This window comes from Phragmites australis, chromosome 7 (genome assembly GCF_958298935.1).
Source record: "Phragmites australis chromosome 7, lpPhrAust1.1, whole genome shotgun sequence".
NCBI lineage: Eukaryota > Viridiplantae > Streptophyta > Magnoliopsida > Poales > Poaceae > Phragmites > Phragmites australis.
This window is the reverse complement of record NC_084927.1, coordinates 4,521,236-4,543,101: the sequence shown is the minus strand read 5'-3', so window position 1 is coordinate 4,543,101 and position 21,866 is coordinate 4,521,236. Positions and strand designations below refer to the sequence as shown.

The window sequence follows — 21,866 nt, the reverse complement described above, 5'->3', positions numbered from 1 at the left end:
ACTCAATGCAGGAGAGAAGCAGGAGTTGGAGCAGTTCGGTGCTAAACTCAAGAACTGTATTCAGGTGCACAAGGCGGATGCTCTTTTCTTACCGATGACTAATGGATAGTTTATGTAAACAGTTAGCAGTGAGGAAGCATATGCTGGCTAGCATCCGAATCAGACTGTGTTTCATCTTTCTGTTGTCGGTCTTTGCATATTTTCAGTTACCGTATTTTGATGTGCTGAAAATGTGCTGCTCATGGAAATGGTATGTTGTCGGTGTATTCAGAACCAGGGGTCCCTAAGTCCCGAGACCCGGCCGGCCATCCGCCACATGTCACCACCCAGCAAGGTAAGAAGAAGCTAAGTCCCGGGAGAAGGTGCTCGGGGCTGCCGCCTCTGGTTCCCGAGCACCCTAGTTCCTCGATGATCCGCAGAGCCCAAATACCGGGAAGGAAGTGCTCGGGAGAGAGTGCTCGGGGCTGCACGTGGCAGCCCCCGAGGACTCGGTGCCCCGAAGGTCCCACCGAAGTGCTCGGGAGAGAGTGCTCGGGGCTGCACGTGGCAGCCCCCGAGGACTCGGTGCCCCGAAGGTCCCACCGAAGTGCTCGGTAGAGAGTGCTCGGGGCTGCACGTGGCAGCCCCCGAGGACTCGGTTCCCCGAAGGTCCCACCGAAGTGCTCGGGAGAGAGTGCTCGGGGCTGCACGTGGCAGCCCCCGAGGACTCGGTTCCCCGAAGGTCCCACCAAGTGCTCGGGAGAGAGTGCTCGGGGCTGCACGTGGCAGCCCCCGAGGACTCGGTTCCCCGAAGGTCCCACCAAGTGCTCGGGAGAGAGTGCTCGGGGCTGCACGTGGCAGCCCCCGAGGACTCGGTGCCCCGAAGGTCCCACCGAAGTGCTCGGGAGAGAGTGCTCGGGGCTGCACGTGGCAGCCCCCGAGGACTCGGTGCCCCGAAGGTCCCACCGAAGTGCTCGGGAGAGAGTGCTCGGGGCTGCACGTGGCAGCCCCCGAGGACTCGGTTCCCCGAAGGTTCGCGCAAGATCATTCGACGACCCGAAGGGCCCCGTCGTCAGGGTGTCATCCAGTCAAAGACCCAATGCCGCATTTAATAGGCACGCGCGGCCTGACATCCTGACATCCTGACATTCTCAGCTGCCTACGCCCCAGTGTTAGACCCTGCCATGCACTGGCAGGGGGGCGTGGGTCCATTAAATGCACGGGTCCCGTCCCGTTTCATCCGGGTGCCTCGGGATAACGTTGCCAGAATCGAAGCGCTCCGCCGGCCACCCTACCCTAGTAGAAAGGCAAGACAGGGTGGGCGCACCGGGCACCTCTGAGGCTGCCCGGTGGGCCTCCCTTTATGGCGCCCGGAGGCTTCCATAATGGCGGGTGGTCGGATGCGCGCCGCATTTCTCCACCGCCCCTGTCACTTCGCCAAGACGAAATGATGACGCCTTTCTCCGTGGCACCTTGGCATTCGCATCCCCTCTTTCCCATTCAGGATATGTCGAGGTCGGCGCGCCTATAAAAGGAAAGAATGGGAGACCCCAAAAAAGTGTGGTGTGTGAAGAAGAGGACGCAGACGCTCAAACTCGCTCAAGCCAAGCTAGAATACGAGAGCCTCAAGCTCTCAGTAGGGATCTCTCTCTTGTAATCAGATACATCCTTGAAGAATTCCCTTCAAGGGCAGATATAACACTCGCACAGGAGTAGGGTGTTACGCCTCCGTGCGGCCCGAACCTGTCTAAACCCCAGTGCACCCATTTTTCTCCCGTCAGGGCGATCATCTCCCACCAGCCATTGCATTTGTTTCCGTCCCCGCTTATTTCCCAACAAACTTATCCAGGATCATCCCCCCGGCCGAATCTCTAAAAAGGGGTCTCTCGGGATCCCTGCGACAGGAGTTCATCCTCCGACAGCTGGCGCGCCAGGTAGGGGGGAATATCCCTGGATTGTTTGTTTCACTTTTTTCCACAGGAAAAGATGGCCGGTGGGCACTGTCTCCAGCGTTCCGGCTCCACTTCCAGTAACGGAGCGCTGCCCAACGGGAGAAGGAGCCCAGTCGCTGCTGCATGCCAGCAGCAGCCGCCATCCACGTGCGCGGTTTTTCCCGCTCAAGGGGATCAAGGCGCTGGGCCCATCAGGGCCGCCGCCGCCGCTGCCGACGCACTCTCCGACCCCCAGCAGGTGGTCGGGACCCCGGCCGCCCGGTCCGCCTCTGGACCGCGTCGGGTGCCACCACGACGCGGGCTCGCTTTCAGCGAGGCTAGCCCAGGGAGCGCGCTGCTTGCAGCACATGCTCTCCTTAGGCACCCGCCCGTTCAGGCCACGCCGAACACTCCGGAAGGTCGGTGGATCCAAGATGTCGTTGCTTTGGTCGGCACTGCTCGTCGCCAGGTGCAGGCCGGGAGTCCTCGCACCACTTCTCAGCATGGTGCCGCCAGAGCCGGCTCCTCAACGGGCAACACCCGCACGGGCCGAGGGGTCTCCAGGCGGAGTGCCGTCCCCCTGGCCGTGTCTGAAGCCCGAGACCTCCGCTTGCGCCTTGACGAGCGGAGGGGCCACGAGGATGCCCGAGTTACTCTCGAGCGTCAGCGGGAGACCCGGCAGGGGGTCGGGGCAGAGGACCAGGCTTCCTCTCTCCCTACCCAAGGCCACCGGGGATCCCCGGTTCACCGCCACTCGTCACCAAGGACCACCGCTCGCGCTGCGGGATACGGCACCGGCTGCCGTGCCTTCACCACCGAGCTCCGCTGGGTCAGGTGGCCTTCCAAGTTCCGCCCCGAGCTGCCGGAGAAGTACGACGGGTCCATCGACCCCGTCGAGTTCCTCCAAATCTACACGACGGCCGTCCAAGCGGCCGGAGGCAGCGAAAAGGTGATGGTAAACTACTTTCATGTTGCCCTGAGGGGGTCCGCCCGCTCTTGGCTTATGAACTTACCCCCAGGGTCTATCGGCTCTTGGGATGACCTGTGCCACCAGTTCGTGGCCAACTTTCAGGGCACGTTTACGCGCCCCGGTTTGGAGTGCGACCTTCATGCCGTCCAACAGCAGGAGGGGGAAACGCTACGGCGCTTTATACAGCGCTTCAGCCAGGTTCGCAACACCATTCCTCGAGTGGCCCCCCATGCTGTTATTGTTGCTTTCCGGCAGGGCGTCCGCGATGAGCGGATGCTCGAAAAGCTAGGTACGCACGAGATCGAGACCCCTGCGGAACTCTTCGCACTGGCCGATAAGTGCGCCAAGGCTGCGGAGGCCAGGGCGTGGCATGCTCCTCGCCCCACCTCCGACCAGCCAAGTTCTTCCCGCTCCGACAAGCGGGAAAAGAAGAAGAGGAGGAAGCGTGAGGCCGCTCCCATTGAGCCAGCCCAGGTCCCTGCTCATAGGGTGCCGCAAGAGCCCGACCACCGGCAAGAGCGCCGGCCGAGTGTCGATCGACGCCCCGCCAGGGCCCCTGCTCGGGCTCCTCCTCGGGCCTCCATACCCACCAGAGCCTCGGCTCCAGCAAGGGCCCCGGCTCCAGCAAGAGCCCCGGCCCCCGGCCGACTTCCTGTTCCAGCGAGGGCCCCCGTTCCCGCGGGGCCCGAGCCAGGTAAATGGTGTCCTATACACCAGACCAGATGGCACGACCTCACGGAGTGTCGTACGGTCAAAGGACTCATGGAGCAGCGCCAGAGGGAGCGCGACGAGTCCCGCGGAGGAGGCGATATTGAGGTCGCCCCCAACAACGCCGAGCTCGGCTTCCAGGAGCCCGAGCATGCTGTTGCCTTTATCGACGGGGGCGCTTACACACCCTGCTCGCGTCGTGGCATCAAGATCATGCGACGCGAGGTGTGCTCGGCAACCCTGAGCGAGGAGGCCACAAGACCCCTGAGGTGGTCGGATGCTCCGATCACGTTCAGCATGGCTGATCACCTCGCCAGTACTGCAGCCGTGGGACGGCTACCTCTGGTAGTGTCTCCCACTATCTGCAATGTTAAGGTCGGCAGAGTGCTGATCGACGGTGGTGCCGGCCTCAACCTCCTTTCCAAAGAGGCTTTTGAGAAGCTGCAGGTGTCCTCCCGACGCCTAAAGCTGTCGCTCCCCTTCTGTGGAGTGACCCCTGGGCACTCCCTGCCCCTCGGGCAGGTTGAGTTGCCTGTCACGTTCGGGAGCCGGGACAACTTCCGCACGGAATGCATCCTCTTCGATGTCGCGGAACTCCCTCTCCCCTACAACGCCATCCTCGGGCGTCCGGCGCTTGCAAAGTTTATGATGGCCGTGCATTATGCATACCTTACGGTTAAGATGCCCGGCCCCGCAGGCCCTATCTCTGTGATCACCGACTCCGGCGGCGCCGTCTCCTGCGCTGAACAATCATACATGGCTCTGGTCTCAGCACAGGCCGAGGTCGATGGCTCTACAGGGGGCCCGGGACCCTCTTCATCCAAACCCCGACTCGCCGCCGACACCTCTGTTCCAACGAAGGAGGTCGTGGTGTGCGAAGACGCTACCCAGGTTGTCCGTATCGGCAGCGACCTGGGCAGTAAATAGGAAAGCGCGATCGTCGCCTTCCTCCGGGCCAGCATAGACGTCTTTGCCTGGCAACCGTCCAACATGCCCGGGATCCCTAGGGAGGTGATCGAGCATCACTTGGCCGTGCGTCCGGACGCCCGCCCGGTGAAGCAGAAGGTCCGGCGGCAGGCGCCAGAGCGCCAGGAGTTTATCCGCGAGCAGGTCAGCAGGCTCCTCGACGCCGGATTCATCCGAGAAGTCCTCCACCCCGACTGGCTAGCAAACCCAGTCATCGTCCCGAAGGCCAACGGCAAGCTTCGCATGTGCGTGGACTACACCGACCTTAACAAGGCTTGCCCTAAAGATCCCTTCCCCTTACCTCGCATTGATCAAATTGTAGATTCAACTGCGGGATGTGATCTTTTATGCTTCCTAGATGCAAACTCTGGGTATCACCAGATTCGCATGGCCATAGGGGACGAGGAAAAAACTGCTTTTACTACCCCGGTGGGGACTTATTGCTACATGTCAATGCCTTTCGGCCTGCGCAACGCTGGATCCTCTTTCCAGCGTGCTATTCGTATCACTCTTAACTCGCAGGTTGGCCGCAACGTCGAGGCTTACATCGACGATCTCGTGGTCAAAACCCGAGACCGCGCCACCCTGCTCGAGGACCTTGCCGAGACTTTCAACAGTCTCCGCTCTACCCGCCTCAAGCTCAACCCGGAGAAATGTGTCTTCGGGGTGCCGGCGGGCAAGCTCCTTGGTTTCTTGGTCTCTGGCCGAGGGATCGAGGTCAATCCAGAGAAGATCCGGGCCATCGAGCAGATGCGACCCCCGGTTCGACTCAAGGAGGTCCAGCGCCTCGCCGGCTGCATGGCAGCCCTCGGGCGCTTCATCTCCAAGCTCGGGGAGTGAGGGCTCCCCCTCTTCAAGCTTCTGAAGAAATCCGGACGTTTTGACTGGACGCCGGAGGCCGAGCAGGCCTTCCGCGACTTAAAGAAGTACCTTACTTCGCCACCCGTGTTGGTGGCTCCCTCCCAAGGTGAGCCCCTACTACTTTATGTTTTGGCCACTCCACAGGTCGTGAGCATAGTGCTGGTGGTGGAGCGCGACGAATGTTCGGGGCCGGGTGCTGGGTCCCAGCTCCCAGAGGCCTCCGACCACTCATTTGTCCTCGTGGCTCCCCCTGGGCAAGGGGTCGAACCCGAGCACACTGCTCTTCCCAGCCAAGGAATCGAGCCCGAGTACCCGGCCAGCCCCGACCATGCCGCCGACCCTGGGGGCTGCGGCAGCCTCCCGAGTAGGGCCACCGTCCGGGCCTGCCGGATGCAGCGACCGGTATACTTCGTCAGCGAAGTCCTCCGGGAAGCCAAGACAAGGTATCCCCAGGCGCAGAAGCTACTCTATGCCGTGCTCATCGCCTCCCGGAAGCTGCGCCACTACTTTCAGGCGCACAAGGTCTCGGTGGTTACCACTTATCCACTGGGACCCATTCTCCGGAACCGGGAAGGCACCGGGCGCGTTGTCAAATGGGCGGTCGAGCTGGCGGAGTTCGACCTACACTTCGTCTGTCGCCAGGCAATCAAAAGCCAGGCACTCTCCGACTTCTTGGCAGAATGGACGCCCGTCCCCTGCGTCGTCCCAGAAGAGATCTCCGCCTATCCCGGGCGCGACGCGCCCGGATACTGGGTCATGCACTTCGACGGTTCCCTCTCGCTTAAAGGCGCAGGGGCCGGAGTGGTTCTCACCTCCCCAACAGGTGAAGAGCTCCGGTACGTCGTACAGTTGCAGTTCCGCGCATCCAACAACATGGCGGAATATGAAGGTCTCATCGCCGACCTCCGGGCTGCAGTGGGGCTCGGGATTCGTCGCCTCCTGGTCAAGGGGGACTCCCAACTGGTCGTCAACCAGGAATCCAAGGAGTACCAGTGCACGGATCCTCAAATGGCGGCGTACATGGCTACGGTCAGGAAGCTCAAAAGACGCTTCGATGGCCTCGAGTTGCGGTACATCCCTCGCCGCGACAACGCTCTGGCCGACGAGCTCTTTCGCCTGGCCTCCTCACGTGCGCGCGTCCCTGCTGGAGTCTTTGAAGAAAGACTCGCACGGCCTTCCGTCCTGCCTGCCGAACAGGATGAAGGGGAAACCTCGAACTCAATTCAGGGGACCCCGGTGGTGCCCTCAGTGGGAAGCCCCGTCAGGGCGCCGCCGTCCGGCGAGTGCGCTGTGCTCGCCGAATGTTCTCAAGATGCCTCGTGGATGTCTGACATCCGAGGGTACTTGAAAGAAAAGTTCCTACCCGAGGATGAGGCGTCTGCCGAAAGGGTTGCTCGGCAGTCCAGGCGCTATGCCATAGTAGATGGGGATCTCTACCGGCGTGGCGCAGGAGGTGTCCTCCTGAAATGCATCTCTCGGGCAGAAGGCGGCGATCTTCTCGCTGAGGTCCACGAGGGCGAGTGCGGTGGCCATTCATCGTTCCGCACACTGGTCGGGAAGGCCTTCCGGCAAGGTTTCTACTGGCCTACAGCTCTCCAGGACGCTTTCGAGCTGGTTCGGCGCTGCAGGGCATGCCAGTTCCATGCAAAGCAGATTCACCAGCCAGCTCAGGCTCTCCATACCATTCCCCTGTCATGGCCTTTCGCGGTCTGGGGTTTGGACATTCTGGGTCCATTCCCCCGAGCAGTCGGGGGCTATGCATACCTATATGTCACTATCGACAAATTCACCAAGTGGCCGGAGGCGGTCCCAGTCGTCAAGGTGACCAAAAACACGGCGCTCCAGTTTATCCGCGGCATCACCAGCCGCTTCGGCGTCCCGAACCGGATCATCACCGACAACGGCACCCAGTTCACTAGTGCCTTGTTCGGGGACTATTGCGAAGATCTCGGCATCAAGCTTTGCTTCGCTTCCGTCGCTCATCCTCGGAGTAACGGGCAGGTCGAGCGCGCCAACGCGGAGATACTGAAGGGCCTCAAAACCCGGACCTATAACGTGCTCGCTAAGCATGGGAAAGGATGGGTAGACGAGCTGCCAGCCGTGCTGTGGGCCAATCGGACTACGCCAAGCCGCGCCACCGGGGAGACTCCTTTCTTCCTCGTCTATGGCGCCGAAGCAGTCCTCCCCTCCGAGCTCACTCTGGGCTCCCCTCGAGTGCATGCATACTCTGAGGGTGAGCAGGAGCGGCAAAGACGCGACGACATGGATTACCTGGAAGAGCGCCGGCGGCGTGCCGCTGTCCGGGCGGCTCGGTACCAGCAGAGTCTGCGGCGTTATCATCTGCGCCATGTCCGGGCCCGGTCTCTCGAGGTGGGGGACCTAGTTCTCCGACGCGTCCAGTCGCGCGAAGGAATGAATAAGCTGTCCCCTGTGTGGGAAGGTCCCTTCACCGTGATCGCGGTCCCCCGGGCAGGTTCTTTCAGGTTGGCGACGGAGGAAGGACAGCCACTCCCGAATCCGTGGAACATTGAGCATCTCCGACGCTTCTACCCGTAGATGGTCGTGCTCGCGGCTCAGGTCAGCAAGGCCGGGGGCTTCTCCCCGCCCGAGCAATCTGAAGGCTTCGCCCCGTGGGGTAAGTCGCTGTCACCCAACCTTGTAAATATTGCACATTCAGTATTTCAATAAGCAATCGCTATGTCGAATTATTTTTCTGGATTCCCAATGTTTAATCTGTCTGGTGAGGTGCTCGGTTGTGCGAGAAAAAGTTCGCTCTCTCATTTTTCCCCGTTGATAAAAGAATCCCAATCGGTATACATGCGAGCAGTCGCCGCTGACTTATGTCCGACATGGTAGGCTGTGGTATTCGGTGTCGTGGCAGGCTCCCGGGCACTAACCGAGTTTCGGGGTGCTCTGGGTAATCCCATCACTCGAGCTGCTCGAGTAGGCCGGAGCTCAGGCCCCCGGAGCGGGCTGTCGGTGCTCGGTCTGGTCTGTCATACCCGGGCGCCACCGAACCGTAGGACCTCTGGGTTACGCCTTTGCCCGCCCTTGTCCGCCGGTTCGGGTATTCGAGAGGTCTCGGGTTGAAAACGAGAGCAGTCTATAGCAAGTACCGCACTAACAGAACGCACCAGACAAAGAAATCCTATTTTTCTCTTAAGTCACAGGCTGGCGATCGCGAGCAGCTCGGCCGCGAGGGCTTCAATGCCCCGGTCTCTGGTCGGCCTCAAGGGTCCTCGGGTGGTCCTACCACTTAGGCTTGGGTGGTCGAGATCACTCGACCCTGGGAGCCTCGTGCGCCTTCCGGGCGCTCGGGCGCCCCGTTGAAAGAATTAAGTTCCCGGGCACCCGAGCTCGGAAGCACATCCCTCCTGGATCGGTGGGCCGGAAGGCCGACAGCTGTCCGGTGAGTGGTTATATTCAGACAAGTCTGCTTTCAGTAAATTTATGTTCCCGAGTCATTCTCGGGGGCTCTCGCGCCTTAATCTGTTCGGTGAGGTGGTCTCCTCGCACGCAAAAACCCTGCCGCGTGCCTACTTTTTTTCCAGAACGACAGAGCGGTTTGCAGAAAAGAGTAGAGGGCGTGCGATAATGTCTGACCAAAGCCCTACGTGGTGATCGTGGTGTTCGGTCCGCTTTTAAGGACCCCGAGCACTACCGAGTCCTCGGGTACCCTGGGTAATCCTATCGCTCGAGCCACTCGGGTAGTCCGGAGCTCAGGTCTCGGGGGCGGGCTGTCAGTGCTCGGTCCGGCCCGTTTTAAGCCCGGGCACCACCAGACCGCGAGGACTCTTGGTCACATTCTCGCCCATACGCGTCTCCCTTCTACTAACTGAGTGGTCGCAAGGTGAAAAAAGTGTTCACTGGGCACGGCGTGTTCCGAGCAGGATCGATCCATCTCCCGGGCAAGGAAGTCTGTGTCTTTGTTCTTAACTTAGGCAATGCGGACTCGCGAGAGCTTGAAGGCCGACTGTGCCAGCAACAGCGATCAAGACAACTTCACCCCCAGGGACGGGAAGGTCGGGAACGGCCCGACTGAGTACTCCCCGGGACTTCAAAGTAAAACACCAGAAGAAGCATCAAACACTCAGAGAAATTGGAGTTGCGAGCCCAAGGAAAAATTGCCATTAATATTCACAGGATATATACAAGGCATTTTTCTAAGGGTTCACTCCTACATCAACAACAAAAGCAAAAGAAAAAAGGGTACAAAAGGTCTAGTCGGCAGCAGAGGCGTCGGCTGAATCCTCCGAGTCGTCCCCGGCACCTCTCGCCTGAAGCCGGCCGCCACCTCGGCGGCGGTACTCCGGACCGCTGCCCGGGCGGCCTCTCCCTCAGCCTCGACCACTCCCTCTCGCGCTGGCTCCAGCGGGAAGTTTGGGTCCCTGCTCCGGTAGCAGGCCAGGACGTGCTCGGCCACTGCGTGCGCCAAGCCACGTCCCTCCCGGGCGGCGAGTTCCTGGACCGCCCAAGGCAGGGCCTCAAGGCGCTCGCAGACCTGCTGTAGCCCCAACACTTGTCGTGCGGGGCCGTCGCCCTTCTCGCCTTCAACGAGCCGTCCGAGACCACCCTTCTCCACGGCCCGTCGCATCTGCCGGAGTATGTCGTCCAGCATATGCTCGAGGTTGACCCGCGAGACAAAGGCGGTCTCGATTTTCTCCTTGGCGGCCCGCAGCTGTGCCGCGAGTCCCTGGTTCCCGACCGAACCGGAAGAACCGCCAGCTGCGGCGGGGGCGGCAGCCTGCTTCATCTTGGCCACCATCTCGGACAAGGCGCGCTCACGGGCGGCCAATTCCGCCTCGTGCTTCGCATTCTCCTCCACCCTGGTAGCCGCGGCGGCCGCCGCAGCAGCAGCCTCGCCCTCTCGACGACTCAGCTCGTCTTCTCGGCGCCTCATCTCGCCCTCCCGCCGGGCCAGCACGTCCTCCTGCTGAGTCACCGAATCCTCCCGAACATCGAGCTCCGACGCTAATAGCTCGTTGTTTACCTCCCGCAAGGAAACGTCCTCCTCCCAACGGTGAATCTCTTCCCTGATCTTCCGAAGGTCGTCTTCCCTGCGCTGGAGGTCGGTGCCCGTCTTCTCGGCCGCGCCCTCCCGGCAGGCCAGCTCGGCTTGCCGCTCCTCCGCCGCCTGCTCCCGGGCTGCGACTGCCACCTCCCTCTCCTGCGCCTGCCCCATCCTGGCAAGGGCCTCGGCAGCTTGCTGCCTCGACGCCTCAGCCAAGCGGGCGGCGTCTTCTCGTTCCCGCGCGGCTTCTGCCCGCGCGGTGTTCAAAACTTCCTGTTCCCGCGCGACTTCTGCGCGGATGTCTTCTAGGAGCTTCTGCTCCCGCGCGGCCGCCGCACAGGCCTCCTCTTGAGCGCCCGCCAGCTGCGCCTTCTCCAACGCCAGGCGGGCGCGCTCGGCCTCGAGCTCCCCCTCCTTGGCGTTCACCGCTGCGCCCAGCCACCCGACCGCTACTTGGACGCCTTCAATGGCGGCCAGGAAAGGGTCGCTGGGCTGGCCGGGCGCCGGTGGGGCCCCGACTTCTCCGCAGAGTGCCTCCAGGGGGGCCGAGCTCTCTGCAGGGCCCTGCGCTGCCATCCACCCCGGGCTCTGCCTGCCCGAGGTAGGCTCCGCCGGCGCCGAAGACTCGGACGGCGGCCGCATTTCAGCATCGGCCGCCCTGTCTGCCGGCCCCGGCAAAGCATCCTCCTCCACCATCATCCGCCCCGGGCTTTCCGCGCCCGGGGTAGGTTCCGCCGGCGCCAAGGATCCGGACGTTTGCTCCGTCCTCCTCTCGGCCGCCGCCTCCCTCTCTCTCCCGCTGGCCGCCACGACGGTTGGCGCCTCCGCCGTTCTGGTGCCCGCCTCTGTCGGAACGGCAGGCGGGCTCGGCTCTGGTCCCGGCGCCTGTTCTCTCTCCGTCGCAGCAGCGCCTGCGGCCGGCCTACGGGAGACAAATGAAAAATGCCGAAGCTTAGTTCGGGCCAGAAATGCCCATGGAGAAGCAAGAAAAGAGACTCACCGGTACCGCTTCAGCCCGTGCCGAGCCGCCAGCGACCTCTTCACCAAGTAGCTCTTCCAGCCCGGGGAGTTCGGAGGCCTCGGGACTCCGGCTTCGTGGCCGGTCCACAGGCCCCTGGGCGTCGAACTCCGGCAGCCCCGCCATAATGGCCACCCGGTTGGGGTTGGCGCAGAGCGCCATCTCCGGCCACGGGAGTTCCGCCCGGCCCATGTCCTCCGTTCCGGTGATTACCCTTGTCATCCCCCGAAGTTCCGCCGGCCCCAGATCCCAGCTCGCGCCAATCTGGGTCCTGGTGATGTCCTCCGGCCCGGTGTAGAACCAGCTCGGCCGGGCCCGCTCTCGCAAAGGCGCCAGCCGACGGCGTAGGAAGTCCACAACCACCATGACGGAGGTCAGCCCGGACTCGCGCAGCTCCAGGATGCGCTCCAGCACCGGCTTCAGCCTCGCGTCTTCTGGCGGCGGCGCCTCCCACGTCGATCGCCGAGGTTCCGCCGCCTTCTCTGGCAATTCGAGGCGCTCGTGGGGATCGATGTCGACGAAGAACCAGTCCCGTCGCCATTCCTCCCATTTGCTGCGCAGCACCTGGGGAATGTAATGGTCCCCCAGGCCTTCCCGGAGCCGAAGGTTGCAGCACCCCGCGACGTCCGCCGTGGAGTGCCCCCTTTTCTTCCCCACCGGCCGAAGGACGAAGAAATGGCGAAGCAGCGTCGCTGACGGCATCACCCCCACGAACATTTCACAGAGATGCGCGAAGACCGCCAACGCCACGACGGAATTGGGGCTCAGGTGCACCATTTGAATGCCGTACGTCTCCAGCACTTGCAGGAAGAAGGCGGAGAACGGCGGCACCAACCCCGCCGCCACAAAGGAAGTGAAGAGGACGGTCCGCCCTGGGACGGTCGTCGCTGGCGTCAGGCTCGCCGGCGTCACCACCACAGCACCTGCTTGCCCCTCCGGCACCAGCAGTTTCCTGATCTTGTCCGCCGCCTCCTCGTTTCTCAGACGAAACTCTGTCAAGATGCTGTCCGAAGCCTTGTCACGGCGTCCTCCTCCAACCCTCGTCATCTCGGCAAGAATGAAAGGTATTTTGGTGGTGAAAAGAGAGAGAGAAGGAAGAATGCTCCGGTCGCCTGAAAATTCCCTAAAGGCTTCGGAGCACGAAGAAGGCAAGAGCACAAGTGCGAGAGAGCGTAAAAAGGGGAACGGACCGATCCATTCCCCCTTTTATATCTCAAAGTTCAAAAACTGCCGCCCAAACGGTTCGCTCGGCGAAGCGTCGCCTCGATCGACGCCACCGCCAGGCGAATCTCCCGCCGATCGCGCGATGTCAGCGGTTGCCAGGCGTATTTTCCTCGATCTGCGCAGCGACCGCGCGTGTCGCCCGTATAGTCATCATACCCTTCGGAAGTTGTGTGGGCACGCGTCCACTCATTTTCCCGTTGGGGCGTACTTGAGGTCTAGGTCCGCAAGAGCCACCTCTCGAAAGCTTGCCACATGGCGTCCGCGCCAGCCTCGGCCTCGGTCGCGACGAAGGGCCCATTCGCAGTCTCCGTCCCATCGGCTACCAACGGGCCCGGGGGCTACTATCGGTGTATTCAGAACCAGGGGTCCCTAAGTCCCGAGACCCGGCCGGCCATCCGCCACATGTCACCACCCTGCAAGGTAAGAAGAAGCTAAGTCCCGGGAGAAGGTGCTCGGGGCCGCCGCCTCTGGTTCCCGAGCACCCTAGTTCCCCGATGATCCGCCGCCTACCGGGAAGGAAGTGCTCGGGAGAGAGTGCTCGGGGCTGCACGTGGCAGCCCCCGAGGACTCGGTGCCCCGAAGGTCCCACCGAAGTGCTCGGGAGAGAGTGCTCGGGGCTGCACGTGGCAGCCCCTGAGGACTCGGTGCCCCGAAGGTCCCACCGAAGTGCTCGGGAGAGAGTGCTCGGGGCTGCACGTGGCAGCCCCCGAGGACTCGGTTCCCCGAAGGTCCCACCAAGTGCTCGGGAGAGAGTGCTTGGGGCTGCACATGGCAGCCCCCGAGGACTCGGTTCCCCGAAGGTCCCACCAAGTGCTCGGGAGAGAGTGCTCGGGGCTGCACGTGGCAGCCCCCGAGGACTCGGTGCCCCGAAGGTCCCACCGAAGTGCTCGGGAGAGAGTGCTCGGGGCTGCACGTGGCAGCCCCCGAGGACTCGGTTCCCCGAAGGTTCGCGCAAGATCATTCGACGACCCGAAGGGCCCCGTCGTCAGGGTGTCATCCAGTCAAAGGCCCAATGCCGCATTTAATAGGCATGCGCGGCCTGACATCCTGACATCCTGACATTCTCAGCTGCCTACGCCCCAGTGTTAGACCCTGCCATGCACTGGTAGGGGGGCGTGGGTCCATTAAATGCACGGGTCCCGTCCCGTTTCATCCGGGTGCCTCGGGATAACGTTGCCAGAATCGAAGCGCTCCGCCGGCCACCCTACCCTAGTAGAAAGGCAAGACAGGGTGGGCGCACCGGGCACCTCTGAGGCTGCCCGGTGGGCCTCCCTTTATGGCGCCCGGAGGCTTCCATAATGGCGGGTGGTCGGATGCGCGCCGCATTTCTCCACCGCCCCTGTCACTTCGCCAAGACGAAATGATGACGCCTTTCTCCGTGGCACCTTGGCATTCGCATCCCCTCTTTCCCATTCAGGATATGTCGAGGTCGGCGCGCCTATAAAAGGAAAGAATGGGAGACCCCAAAAAAGTGTGGTGTGTGAAGAAGAGGACGCAGACGCTCAAACTCGCTCAAGCCAAGCTAGAATACGAGAGCCTCAAGCTCTCAGTAGGGATCTCTCTCTTGTAATCAGATACATCCTTGAAGAATTCCCTTCAAGGGCAGATATAACACTCGCACAGGAGTAGGGTGTTACGCCTCCGTGCGGCCCGAACCTGTCTAAACCCCAGTGCACCCATTTTTCTCCCGTCAGGGCGATCATCTCCCACCAGCCATTGCATTTGTTTCCGTCCCCGCTTATTTCCCAACAAGCTTATCCAGGATCATCCCCCCGGCCGAATCTCTAAAAAGGGGTCTCTCGGGATCCCTGCGACAGGAGTTCATCCTCCGACATATGTAATATGGGAGATATCAGATTGGTATGTTGCTGCAATGAAAGAACAAAACTTACTATGTTGGTGTGCACAAGAACGAAGTTTGGGTTGCATGTTGCTTCTGGTTTGATCTCTTGCATGTACAATATCTGAGGAGTTTTCGCTGTGAAGTGAGAATTATAAAGAGGGCGTACGTTATGGTGCAAGCAGGAAGGAGGAGGTATGGAGCAAACACCAGATGCAAGGAGCGCAAAGAGTGCCAAGGATGTGTTGTATTTATTTTAGAAATTTTAATGTGATTTTGCTTCTCTGGGCCAAATCTCAACTGCCTCTGGGCCTTCATCTGGTTTGGCCCAAGCCCGAAGCTGGTGTACCCTAAAAAGGGTTCCGGCTGACCAGATGTGGGAGAAAAAGAAAAAGAAAAAATCCCCTTCGGGGGAGGCGGTGGCGGCGGCTGCAACAGCCTCTCCGGGCTTCTCGCGATGGAGCTTCGCTGGGACTCTCCTGGCGTGTTCTAGCCGTCTGATGGAACCGGATAGGGAGGTGCGCGCGTAGGGTTCGGAGGGGGGCTCCTCTGCGCCGTGAGTTTGTTGCCGCCATCTCCCCTTTTTCTAGAGAGGCTGGGCTTTGATTTAGCACATGAGTAAACCAGGGCATCTCACAGTTTTCGGTTTTCCCCTCATTTTCTCTCTGTGATTTGAGCTTTGGTGTTGAGAGCTTGGACTCCAACTGAGGTTTTGGCCGAAGCTCTTGTAGCACTGGGAGGCATCTTGTTGGTGCTCAGAGCTGCGCTGCCGAGGTTCGCCCGCACTGCAGAGGCTGTGCGGTTGAGGTATTGTATCTACGTCATCCCTCCATCCGGCGGCAACGTCGGTTGATTGGATTTCTGGGACTGCGGCATCTGTGCTGTGCCTTGCCTCACTCTCCAGCTTATTCCAGCATATTCACTGTGAGCTCTCTCTATTCCCCTGATCTGAACTGTTGGATGCATGGTATAATTGCTCTGTGATGATGAATTTCATTGAAATTGAATTAGGATGTTGAGTACAATAGATACAACCTTGATTCTCTGTTTGCAATTTGCCATGAGCAGTGATATGATCTTTCAGTTTTGATTATAAGGATTCTGATCTCCTGTTAGCTGAATTTTGCTTTAGTCATCTGTCACTGCCTGTTAGCTTATATTCCTGGACTTGAGTAGCATATATTTCTGAATTCAGCACATTGTGAAGATTGCTCTGCAATCTGCAGCTTGGAATAGTTTCTGTATTCCTTTCTGCCTCTTGTGCAGAAAGGTTTTAGTGTTCTGTTTGTTTGTCCTGTGAAGGCAAGATGCTGGCTATGTGCTGAATTCTGATTTCCAGTAAAAGATATCTTTGTTATTCTGTCCAGGAATCTGTAGAATTCAGAGAATTGTATATCAAGGTTGTCATCTAGGTGTGATCTCATGTCCTAGTTTAATTTGTGATATGATTTATAGTTCAGCCTGGGAGCAGATCTTTATTAATCTGGAGCCAGCTGATAAGAATACTCTGAGAGCCATTTGAATATATCATCTAGTTCAATTCAGATTTTTATATATGGTTTACTTTCTCAGTGCTCATGGTATGACCGACATGTATCTCATATTCATGTTTTTGTTATATTTCATCTACTGCTTTTGTTATCTCTTTAGAGGAATATGTATATATATGCTATTTATATCGCACATATTTCAACAGGATGTATGTGAGGAACCGTCCAAACAGTATTCTAATTAATCATTAGGAGGGTCATTATTCATAATCACAACCTCAGTGATTAACCAGAATACCGTTCCGGTAGTCCCGGCACGTGTTTTATATCCAAGATCGGAACACATGCCTTTCCAACATGCATATCACAACATAGCTTAAGAAAGAGTGAGTAATTAAAGTTATATTACAAGTTCTTAAGCATGCAACCATTTGCAACAGTTTACATAAATGGAAACTACGCAGCGGAAAAAGAAACCTTAACAACAGCAAAAGGAGAGTGGAACCATATGCCCTTAGGCTCCACCTCAAAAGCTACGTCTCACCAGAGTAGGATGCACTACTCTTGCCCACCACCTGCATCGGCGGGCACGAAGTAGCCAAACAACGCATCACCCTCACCAGCAGAACCTGAAAGCGCAGGCATGAGTACGAAGGTACTCGCAAGACTTAAACCATATAGAGCACATATACTTAGCTCGACTCCAAGGATTATGCATTGAGCTGTTAGCAAGAGTAGGCCACAAGGTTAAGTAAAACATATGCGATAAGCAACCTAGACACATATGTGTGAGCAGCTATACTTAACTCCAAGAACAACTACCTGTCTACTCTGTAGACCACAACTTGAACATGTATGTATAGTAACCATGGTACCTCATCGACAAACCACCAACCAAAACCATCATACCATAACTTTATCCCACATTCGTAAACTTTACGACCGATACAAATGAAACAATAGCATGCTCATGACCGAGAGCGCGGCAATTCGAATTGTTCTTACACCCTGCAGGGGGTACAACTTTACCCACACGACTTGAGGACCATTCGGCTTGTGCTACTCACGAAAGCACACACAAGGGGTACTCGAGTCAACCTTTCTCATACCCGGAACCACCCACTTGCAATGCCCCTATGGCACCGGGGTTATCGCGAGCGTGTCCCGGACACCTCCAGCTCCCCGCCACCTTGCTTCTCCTTTTCTTTTTCTCTTACGCGTCATAGAGCCGCAAGGCAAGTGTCGGCACGGCATAAGATAATCGGCTTACCTTACCATTAGATCAGCATGTGGTGAGTACGGTAAGTGCTAGAGCCAACTGTACCGACGGACGGCCTTAAACGATACAAGCGGTCTATGGCATCCGGGTTCCTCTCCCGAACTACCTAGAGGACTCCTCCTGGGCAGAAGATACCCCTAACACCGCCCACATCTCGTCTCAATCTCACATCTCAACCATTTATCTCAACCTTATCTTCATATCTGTAAATAGTGATTAAGCCCTAAGCTCGCGAACAACGGCAACACCGTCGCTCGACTTCTACCGAGGACCTAAGCATTGCTAAGCATTTCGAATAAATCTTGAAGCTAGACACCAACTATATCATCAAGGCTACAAGGATAATAATTTATCAAAAAGTCAAGGTAGAGATAATGCATCAACATAGGTTTTACCCATATTAGCCCGACACTGGACTCAACACATGCAAACATACATAAAGCATAATTTATCAATTTTAGACTCCATTTAATTTGAACAAAAGGTGCAGTATGCTTAGATGCTTGCCTTTCTGCTCTGGGGTTTGCCTGATACTTCCCGAACAGAACTCGCAGAAGTGGTGTGCCTCTGTGCCACCTTCGATCACACTCACGTCACGTTCCGATTCTTCGTTCACTACTGAAGAACACATGCAATGATGAGCACGAATGATATGCAATGATGGATGCTCCATAGTGCATGACAAGTGAAGATGAAATGCATCATGACATGAGTTCAAAGCCTAAAGATTTTCTTCACTTGGATTAATGTTAAGCATCTACTCATTTCCTGGGTTAATTAAGTTTAACACAAAGCTTAACCCTAAATAGGTATTTAATCATGTCTAACACGAGGGTGATTATTTTTAATTATCAGGGAATCAATTAATAAGATTTACCAAATTGATTTCATCAATTTTGTAGTTACCAATATTTAGTTATGAATTAATGAGGCTTTAAGCACATTACATTAATTAAGGAAATTCCAGCACATATTTCATGGTCACTAATAATTTTAACATGTAGAGCATGAGCATATAAAGCTAACAAAATTTGCTTCACAAATTTTGGAGCCATATTCCATTTCTTATGCATTTTACAATGTTTCAGCCGATTTATTAGTTAAACAAACATCCAATTTCGTATTTTCCGATTTTTCCGAATACTTAAACACCCTAAAACCTTTTCCTACTCGGGTTCGGCCAGCCGCTGCGACTGACAGTGGGGTCGGCGTATTTTGACCCAGGTCAAAATTGACCCACGCCCAGAACACAGTGCGCCGGCGGCTCGGGCGACGTCGCCGGCGGCGCAGCACGGCCAGCGGAGAGCACCGGCGACACCAGCGTGAAGTGGGGAGTCCATTCAAGGTAATCACGGCCGGTGAGCCCGACCGGAGCTAGGCTAGCGACGGGCGGCCATGGGCGGCGGCGCTCGGTCGCCGTGGAAACCCGGGCCGGCGATGGGCAAACTTAAAACGACCGCGTGCAAAAGCAAGGAAACGGCGTGCGGGAGCTCACCAGTGGTTCGGCTTGGACGGAGGCGGCTTAGAGCACTGGGTTAGCGGTGGAATCTTGGATCTCTGCGCCGGAGTTGATGAAGAAGGGACGGCGCGATGTTGCCGCCAGTGAACGGCGGCGCCAAACGATCGGTGGAAAGTGGCAGCGGCAACAGTCCACCACTGGGAACTCGTCTAGACGGCACTCGACCAGCGGGCTCGGCTGGAAGACGATCGGCGGCGAGCGGAGAGGCACGATAGCGCAACGCGCATGCGAGCGGTCGTGCCGGCGTCGGGCCGAGGGCCAACAAGCACGCACGAAAGCTTCCAGCGGTCGCGGGGAACCGGTTTACCTTGGCGTGCTGCTGCTCCGTTGCTTGCGCGTGGCCGAGACAGCAGAAGAGATGGGCTGCTGCTGCTGTTGCTTGCGCTCGGTGAAGAACAAGCAGTGGAGAGAGAGAGCAGGGAGCGAGAGGGTGGCTGCTATGGCTGCCTGCTCGAGTGTGTGCTGTGTGCATATATCTGCCTGTGTGGAGCATGCCTTGCAGGTGAAGCCACCGAGAGGAGAGCAATTTGCTTTTGGCCAGTGACAAGGATCAGAGAGAGAGATAGCCTGCAGTTGGCCGGCTTGAAGTCAAGGAAGACGGCGGCATGCTTACTATGCTGCTGCGCTCCAGATGGTTCTGAGTTCAGGCATCACGACATGAGAAAGCTAGTTAGTTTTTGGTGTTGGTTTGTACTAGTGCATCCATTTTCTCATTTGTTTTCTCGAATTTCTCTAATGGTTTCAAAGTCATCATAAAATTTGAGGATCTATTTTGCTGGATTTTATAATTCATGTGCAACCCATTTTAACTTGTTTGATCCATAATACCTGAGCCAATTTCAAACTAAAATTCCCCAAACATGCTAGCTTTTCTAACTTGTGGTAATTTTCATGCCTTCAAAACCATCTCCAAAATTTTGGAAAAATTCATTTATATTCTTCACATGACATGAGCTAATTTCTAAAATTATTTCCAGCTCTATGTTGTATAGCAATATTGTGAGTTTCTTAACAATGCACCAATTAACATTGATTTTTACAATTATGTTTAACTGAAAATGCAAGCTCATAAATCACGAAAACAATTAAGCATGATGTCAATGATGGTTATGATGCTTAATGACATGATTAAGTCTTTTGGGCTGTTACAATGTAGTTCGACAGATGTACAATTTCATTGTATCTGGTGAAGGTGTAGGAGTAGATTTATTTTTTCTATACTATGGTTGATTGCTTGGGTTTTTTAATTTCTTTTATTTGTACATGACTATAATACTCCGTTTTGTCTGACTTCAGCAGAAGTCAGGGCCTAATAAAATGCCCTTTTATAAAAAAAAATGCATATAATTGTGATTTGTATTTTCCCTTCTTTTTTTGACAATTTAGGCTCCGTTTAGTAGAGCTCTGGGAGTTGATTCCGCTCCGGAATCGCTCCCAGCGCTGCCAAACGGTCTGATCGGGGAGTGATTCCGCGCGGGAATCACTTCCCATTTTGTATAGCGAGGTGGGAGCTGAAAAAACTAGCTTCCACCTGATTCCCCTCGATTTCAACACAATATCCTCTCAGGAATCACTTCCACCACTAGCATACCAAACGATTTTACAAACAGAATCACTTCCATCACAGAATCACTCTCACACAGAATCAGAGCTCTACCAAACGGCCCCGTAATGACCTCTTTGGTTCTTAGCTTTCCCCAAATGCTTTGTCCGATCCCACGGAGTTTCAAAACAATTAATCTACTCCTTGAAGTTTCAACCTCAGACAAAACAAGGTCCTCAGCTGACAAGTCATCGTGACATGTATGTAGCCTGCTGAGTCAGCGTCAACTTACCTCATCGTCCAAACTGTGTAGAAACCCTTCGTTTTTTAAGACCAATAATGATTGTGTCCAGGGGGCGTATGGTCAGGGCCGGCCCTAGGGCAGGGTGGGCGGGGTGACCACCCCAGGCCTCTGAAATTCAAAGGCCTCTAAACCAAATATGTATATATATTGATCTGTCATGTTACCTACCAATTCAGTCTAAATCTGTACGCTGCACGGTCTGCTAGCAAGTAGCAACCAAGCCCAAGTGAATCTCCAAATCTACAAATAGCTTAAGGCCTAATGTTACGTTACTTAGTAACCTAACCCAGTTAAACCATAGATGATGGATCGTTTCCAAATTAACGAAGCATCGTGTGCAGGCCTGATCGTGCGGTACCCCAGTCATTCCATCGTCGACCCCAGTCAAACTGATCCTAATTCCCAGCAACAACAACGATCATGATCTTCGCCCATTCCCCTCCCCTCCTCTCAACCTCTCCGTGTCTCTGTCCAAAACGATGTGTTTGCATCAGCTCACCTGATCCTCCTCCTCCCGAAGCTCAAGATCGATCGTTCAAAATTGACGAAAGTCTAATCCCCAACCTCTATCGCGGTAAGCTATTGTTCGTCCGTTCCCCTCCCCCCTTCTTCTCCTGATCGCCAGCAGGCATGGTCCCCATGCTCAATCGAATCAAGGACTAATCCCCAACCGGATGATTTCGTTTATTTGATTCAATTCTTTTACATCTTTGCACTAGTTGTCAACTGTTAATGACTTTTTTATTTCAATTTTCAAAAATTGTTTGTACTCAATTGTGTGATAATATGGCATCTAGAAAACATGTATCTAGTAGAAAAAAAAACCGAATTGATAGAGTCACAGAAAGAAGATCTTAAAAAAAAATTAATGTCCAGAGTATTATATTTACAATTGATATATAAATATTTTGATGTTTATGATTAATAAAGATCCCTATTTTAGTTTCCTTACGGGCCATCGAAATCTCAGGGGCTGCCTGCGAATGGTTTCATCGGTTTGTGCAGCTGGAAGAGGCTGATTTTCGCACGTGCACGCATGGGCGCAACAACGACAGCCTCTAGCGGGTCTCAAAGTTGCATGCATGAGCAGAAACGACCGTTATGGAGTGGCAAGTATGGCAATAATAAGAAGCTAGAGTGGCAAATTCGCAATTATTAGTTTCATTTGACATCTGCGATGTTGCTGTAGATTTTCTTTTAGGCTAATGTCTGACCAACTGATG

General features: G+C 56.2%; 1 long non-coding RNA gene across 1 annotated transcript; it reads left to right on the top strand.

Moving 5' to 3' along the window:
* The first annotated feature begins 14,902 nt into the window (after positions 1-14,902).
* LOC133923415 (uncharacterized) lies at positions 14,903-16,079 on the top strand. Its single transcript, XR_009910611.1, has 2 exons — positions 14,903-15,432; positions 15,876-16,079. It is a non-coding gene; the product is annotated as an uncharacterized LOC133923415 (long non-coding RNA).
* Positions 16,080-21,866: the final 5,787 nt, after the last annotated feature.